This window comes from Ylistrum balloti, unplaced genomic scaffold (genome assembly GCF_031769215.1).
Source record: "Ylistrum balloti isolate Yb309-2 unplaced genomic scaffold, AGI_CSIRO_Ybal_v1 Utg370226, whole genome shotgun sequence".
Classification (NCBI taxonomy): domain Eukaryota; kingdom Metazoa; phylum Mollusca; class Bivalvia; order Pectinida; family Pectinidae; genus Ylistrum; species Ylistrum balloti.
The window spans coordinates 1,123,497-1,130,587 of record NW_026782188.1 but is presented as its reverse complement, the minus strand read 5'-3'; positions in this window follow the sequence as shown (position 1 = coordinate 1,130,587).

The window sequence follows — 7,091 nt, the reverse complement described above, 5'->3', positions numbered from 1 at the left end:
AAAGATTCATTTTGATATTAAAGTACACCAGATGTCTGTGTATGTAGAAAAGTCGTCCGAGATGACGTCGAAAATCTGAAAATGATAACTTGAGATCGGTTACAGACAAGCTATTTACATCTTCTGGGGTTTTTTTTTGTGTTTTCGTAAAATGCAGCGTATTTGATAATTGATGAACTAATCAGCACAACTGTTACCAAAATATTTATGAGTTCTTACATAAAACGCAAAGCACAAGCATTGCTGATGAAAAAGTAGTTATAGAAACAGGAATCACACAGCCAGTCGCTGACCTTGACTATGACATATCTATATTCTCTGGCAACAGCTGATTACACAGTTCCACGAGGGCTTATAGATTTCTCGTTTTTGACCTTGTTTCTTGCATGATTACTGCCGTCTAACCTTTCATATGGTCATTCCCGACAAATGTGATCAACGGAAAGATAGTCAATACCAAGATACCTGTCATACAATGATATAACACCGAGACATCCTCGTTCTACCGATAACACAGACAATACCAAATGCAACACAGTGTACCACCACTCATTATCAAATAATTGTAGACATCTTTCAGTATACCACCAACTCATTATCAAATATCTGTAGATATCTTTCAGTATACCACCAACTCATTATCAAATATCTGTACACATCTTTCAGTATACCACCAAATATTATCAAATATCTGTAGACATCTTTCAGTATACCACCAAACATTATCAAATACCTGTAGACATCTTTCAGTATACCACCAAACATTATCAAATATCTGTAGACATCTGTCAGTATACCACCAAACATTATCAAATATCTGGAGACATCTTTCATTAAACACCAACTCTTTATCAAATATCTGTACACATCTTTCATTAAAAACCAAACATTATCAAATACCTGTAGACATCTTTCAGTATACCACCAAACATTATCAAATATCTGTAGACATCTTTCATTAAACACCAACTCTTTATCAAATATCTGTAGACATCTTTCATTAAACACCAAACATTATCAAATACCTGTAGACATCTTTCAGAATACCACCAACTCATTATCAAATATCTGTAGACATCTTTCATTAAACACCAACTCATTATCAAATATCTGTAGACATCTTTCATTAAACACCAACTCTTTATCAAATATCTGTAGACATCTTTCATTAAACACCAACTCTTTATCAAATACCTGTAGACATCTTTCAGTATACCACCAACTCATTATCAAATATCTGTAGACATCTTTCAGTATACCACCAACTCATTAACAAATATCTGTAGACATCTTTCAGTATACCACCAAACATTATCAAATATCTGTAGACATCTTTCATTAAACATCAAACATTATCAAATACCTGTAGACATCTTTCAGTATATCACCAAGCATTATCAAATATCTGTAGACATCTTTCATTAAACACCAACTCTTTATCAAATATCTGTAGACATCTTTCATTAAACACCAAACATTATCAAATATCTGTAGACATCTTTCATTAAACACCAACTCATTATCAAATATCTGTAGACATCTTTCATTAAACACCAACTCATTATCAAATATCTGTAGACATCTTTCATTAAACACCAACTTTTTATCAAATATCTGTAGACATCTTTCATTAAACACCAACTCTTTATCAAATACCTGTAGACATCTTTCATTAAACACCAACTCATTATCAATTATCTGTAGACATCTTACAGTATACCACCAAACATTATCAAATATCTGTAGACATTTTTCATTAAACACCAACTCTTTATCAAATACCTGTAGACATTTTTCATTAAACACCAACTCATTATCAAATATCTGTAGACATCTTTCAGTATACCACCAAACATTATCAAATATCTGTAGACATCTTTCATTAAACACCAAACATTATCAAATACCTGTAGACATCTTTCATTAAACACCAACTCATTATCAAATATCTGTACACATCTTTCATTAAACACCAACTCATTATCAAATATCTGTACACAACTTTCAGTATACCACCAACTCATTATCAAATATCTGAACACATCTTTCAGTATACCACCAAACATTATCAAATATCTGTACACATCTTTCAGTATACCACCAAACATTATAAAAAACTATGTCAGGGTCTCACATTGTATCACCGCCCGTTATAAAATACTATGTCAGGGTTTTACATTGTATCACCGCCCGTTATAAAATACTATGTCAGGGTTTTACATTGTATCACCGCCCGTTATAAAATACTATGTCAGGGTTTTACATTGTATCACCGCCCGTTATAAAATACTATGTCAGGGTTTTACATTGTATCACCGCCCGTTATAAAATACTATGTCAGGGTCTTACAATGTACCACCGTCCATAATAAATACTACGTCAGGGTCTTACAATGTACCAACTGTCATCAGCAAATACCAGTACTAAAATACTACATTATTCCTCCAGTTATCAGAAAGTTTTCGACTGTACTGTAGAATGTATTCATCCTGTTTTACAACGGTATATGACTTGCATGGCGTGTTTTAGTGTGTATTGCATGCAAAAACATCATGTTTACAGTTTTTTAATACAACATATTTTATTGACAAAAAGTGATTATTAGATTATTACATTTCTTTGAATTAACATATTTTCTATTTGCAAAATTTATATTTTTCAAAATGAAAATTACACATTTATTGTTTTTTTCTCCAAAATATGTAATGATGACAAAAATAAAACTTTTGTTGTCGTATACGGTTGCTTGCTCCTGTTGCTACTATTTTGCTGCTGTTGTTTGCTATTGCTTGCTCCTGTTGCTACTATTTTGCTGCTGGTGTTTGCTATTGCTTGCTCCTGTTGCTACTATTTTGCTGCTGTTGTTTGCTGTTGTTTGCCGCTGCTTACTGCTGTTTGCTGTTGTTTCCTGCTGTTTTTCTGCTGTTGTTTGCTATTGCTTGCTCCTGTTGCTACTATTTTGCTGCTGTTGTTTGCTGTTGTTTACTGCTGCTTACTGCTGTTTGCTGTTGTTTGCTGCTGTTAGCATTTTACAATTTTTACTTATAAAATATTACTCTTATACATTTTATACACACAAAATCATTTTTATTTTTGAGATACAAAATTATCAACATTTCATATCTCCTATTAGCTTTACTTTCAAAAACATTTTTGGCCTCAAGATGTGTAATTTGAACTTTTTGCAGTATTCAGTGACATTCTAATGATGGCTACGGCGGGTCCCACGTGTTGTTTACAATTGTCAGGAAACTGTAAAGTACCCTATTAAACAGGGTATCATCGATGACCAACCGACTCATTATTGTCCGCTGCATTTTTATGGTCTAATAGATTTTTTCCCGTTCCCTTTACCTTGACCACTTATCAGATTTTGAACGAAACTCTGTTTGCATCGATATCTTTTCTAAGAATTTCCGTCAGACATCAACATCCCTCTTTCTCTCAGTACCATATAAAATATACAGTGCTTTACACTAAAGAGTTCAGTTGCTGTATTCGGCATCTATGTCCATGGTGTAAACTGTTTGTTTAAAAAGTTAACGAAAGCTTCGTGAATAGGAGGTCATTCAAACGGATCGTAATACTCTCAACTTCTTACTTCATCTACGTATACGGCAATCCAGTGTTGACCATCGCATCCAGATCGATATTACAGACTAACGAACATGGCGACGCACGTGGCAACCTGTTTCTAGCATAGACACCTTTAAAAAGAGAGGAAATTTTTTAAAGATGATTTCTATCTTCAAAGTATTCATTTTTTAGGCATTGAAATCAAATAAGATCTGTCGATTTCTACGATGTTGTAGAATTCGGCATTCACAATGACGTTGATGGTTTGGGTCAAGGCCTCAAGAAAAGGAATTTTCAGAGACAGAATTCCTTTCTTAATAAGGTCATGTGTCAAATCGGGCGTCAAGTCGAATCCAAGCAAAGTCTAGCCGTTGCTGTATTCTTTCTTAATAAAAACATGAAGGTCCTTGTGTAATGTTTCTAAATAAAATTCGGCTATAAAGGCTTTGTCAGAACCGGTTTACCATCCACGTTCAACACGAAGTGAGTGATTCTGTAATGTTTGTAACTGAATGGATTATAGAAACGACGCCGCGAAAGGCACCGCTGTCTACGCAATCCACGACCAATCTCTTGGGCATTTGTCCTTAAAACATATTGTCTTTTACGAAGTCGAGGTTCCCCCTCGGAACGGAAGCAGATTTCATTTCGATTCTTCTTATAGAGAAATGATGGGCGTCAATTCTAAGGCTTTCATATGTGCCAATCTTACCGATGAACTAGGTTTCACTTTCACTTTGTATGATCACTTTGAACCCGTCACCTTCCCCCATCAGACAAAACGAATCTTTACTTCTGGTTAACGTTATCATCACGTCTACGTTGTTGATTAAGTATCTCTAAAGAACGAACAAATCCGAATGTAATCTGCCATCAGCTCGACGGTTTGACTCGTGGCCGTCAGTAATTTCCATTTAATGTAACCATGATTGTCGGCTCCTGTCGTGTCTTTATATCACATACTGAGATTCTTTGGCCGCCGGACCGAAGCTCAAGAGAGTTTCCATGTAAACTATATCAGCATACTGGTTGTTCGGTGGGCAAACGAGATTTTCGTTCAGATTCACGCCGACATCTGGAAATAGGCTATGTAACAATAAACTTGTAGCTGCTACGTTGTCCTCGTAAGTCGTGTTTGAACCGCTATTTGTGCTTTTACATGTAGGAACGTATTTCCCAGGTCTAGATCGCCGGTTCCGGAAATGTTAAATTCTAAAAAGGTCTATCATCTTTTACTGTAGGTACTGATCCCATCTGATGCCAATAGCCGTCTTCTACACTGGTCAAACAGATCTATTTATGATTTCGTGTATTCGCACGAATTAGAATGAACCAAAGACGTTTTTTTAATTATATCAAATTTGCTGCAAGTAGTTGGTGAAGCAGATCAATAATGAAATTCCCTTTGGAAATGATGCCTATATATAATGTTTTCGGTTTTTTTCGGTCACCAAAAAAATTTTCTTTTTTTTTTGAAAAAAAAATCTTCCTTTATAGATTTTTTGGCGTTCAGGGTATGCCTAACGATAATGTGTCTACAACTTTCCCCCTCTCTAACGGAATGGACTAACCTGTATCGTCTTTCAGCATTATGTTAATTTCTTGAAATTATCTTTGATGGAGAGCTACGTAATGAATGGGTTGAAATTCCTTGCTCACGACGTGTCTTTTCTGGAAACTACAACAAACATGGATTCTCGTGTCACCTACCAGTTGAGGTTCTACTATTGGACAATATACATATATGGAACAGAATCCCTGTCTGACATCTGCTATGTAATTCCCTGTATGTTTTCCCTCTGAAAATCTGTTCTCGAAACTTAACAATTTCGCTAATCTTTCGCTCACGACGATACGCAAGGCAGCCGATATCGTTAGCGTAATTTTACTGTCGACATCGTCGTCGTGTGATACCATTCCGTTAGGTCCCCACAGATAGTCTAATAAGCCTTTCACTGTCCGATAATACCCTGCTTTCACGTGCACGATGCTCCAGGATCGAACTGCACAGAAGCGAGGTTTTCACTACCGCCGACGATCATTTCTAACCACAACTTGCCTTCGTTCACGTTAAACCAAGAATGAATTTATTGAATTTCGGCTGAACCTTTGAGATCTAGAGGTTGCGATAACTGGATAGTGTAATTGGTCGAAGTATTATCGGAGAAATATGCCATTGAACTGTTACTAGGAAGGGTTATGTAAAACATCGTGTTTTTTTTTGTGATGGAGGGATTAGGCTATAGATAGCCGATACTGCTGCTCAACAAATGCAATCCACAAAGACCACTGTTGATCGTCAACACTCCAGATATATAGATACTACAAATAATTACACTGTACAGAATGACGATTCGACAAAAGAACACGATTTCCTGTCGCGGTAATTTCTCACCAAATAACAACCACTTTGTCTCTACACTAGACGTATTGTTCGTAGACTTGGTCATCTGTTTTGCGTGCGAGTCTTTTGGTTTAGTGCTGTCTGCCAATATATAGACTATCTGGTCCTTTTGAATAGCTTTTCTTATGATATGTTTATCTGAAGGGTTACATCTCGTCCAGTTTTTCAAAGATATTGGTCGACGGGAAATTGACATTTGTAACCTGGGATTTTCGAATGAAATAGTAGTACCGAAATCGGTTTCGTTGTCGTTGTCGTCGTCGTCGTCATCATCATCTCTCCAATCCACAATATACTTGTCGGTATTTTTTGCTCTTCGTTGTATGGCTGGAGATTCCGTGCGATGAGACGTTGGTGATTCTTTGCTGTGTAACAGGAAATACCAGAGTATTTTGTATCGGAGTGGAAGCTACGTTTCTCAGTTTTTCTACATACGATGTATTACTTATCCAACTCTGGGGAATGTTTACGTCTCTGTGAGCCGTCAGGAAAGTGTTCGTACCCTCGGTATTGCCGTGTTTCAGGATCTGTGACGCGAGGCATTACCGACTAAGACTACCGGATTCCAAGCCGGAATCACTGATTGACATTTGTTTCTGACTTCCGTCTTTTCGTCCAACTGATGACGTATTTCAATCGATGCACCAACATTTCCGTTTTCGGGACACTCTGTAAGATGATATCTTGAATGGGGTCCTTTGGTTTCCCCGTTGTTTCTGCGTTGCCCTTCGATACATCCACCGAGTGGACGTTATTCATCAATACCGGTATCCAGACATGTACTTCTGTAAAGTCTGATTGTATAAAGTCATTTCATCCTCTCGTTTAAGAAGTTTGACATATCATCGTTCATTTCGTGCATGTGTCCCATGATCGAGTCTACCGGCGGTTTAGGTCTTACTCATACACCGTATCACTGCATTACTAGATATTTCTTTCTTATGTTCAACAGTCCACGCAATAATTTGGTTACTAACGGTAAGAATATAGGTGTCAGTGCTTGAATGAAAACCCCCTTTTGGACGATGTGTTTCTATTGTTTTAACGGTAGTCTCTTGACTAATTTACGAAGACCGGCTTTAAGAAGTAACAAGCGTTTCTTTTGTTGTTT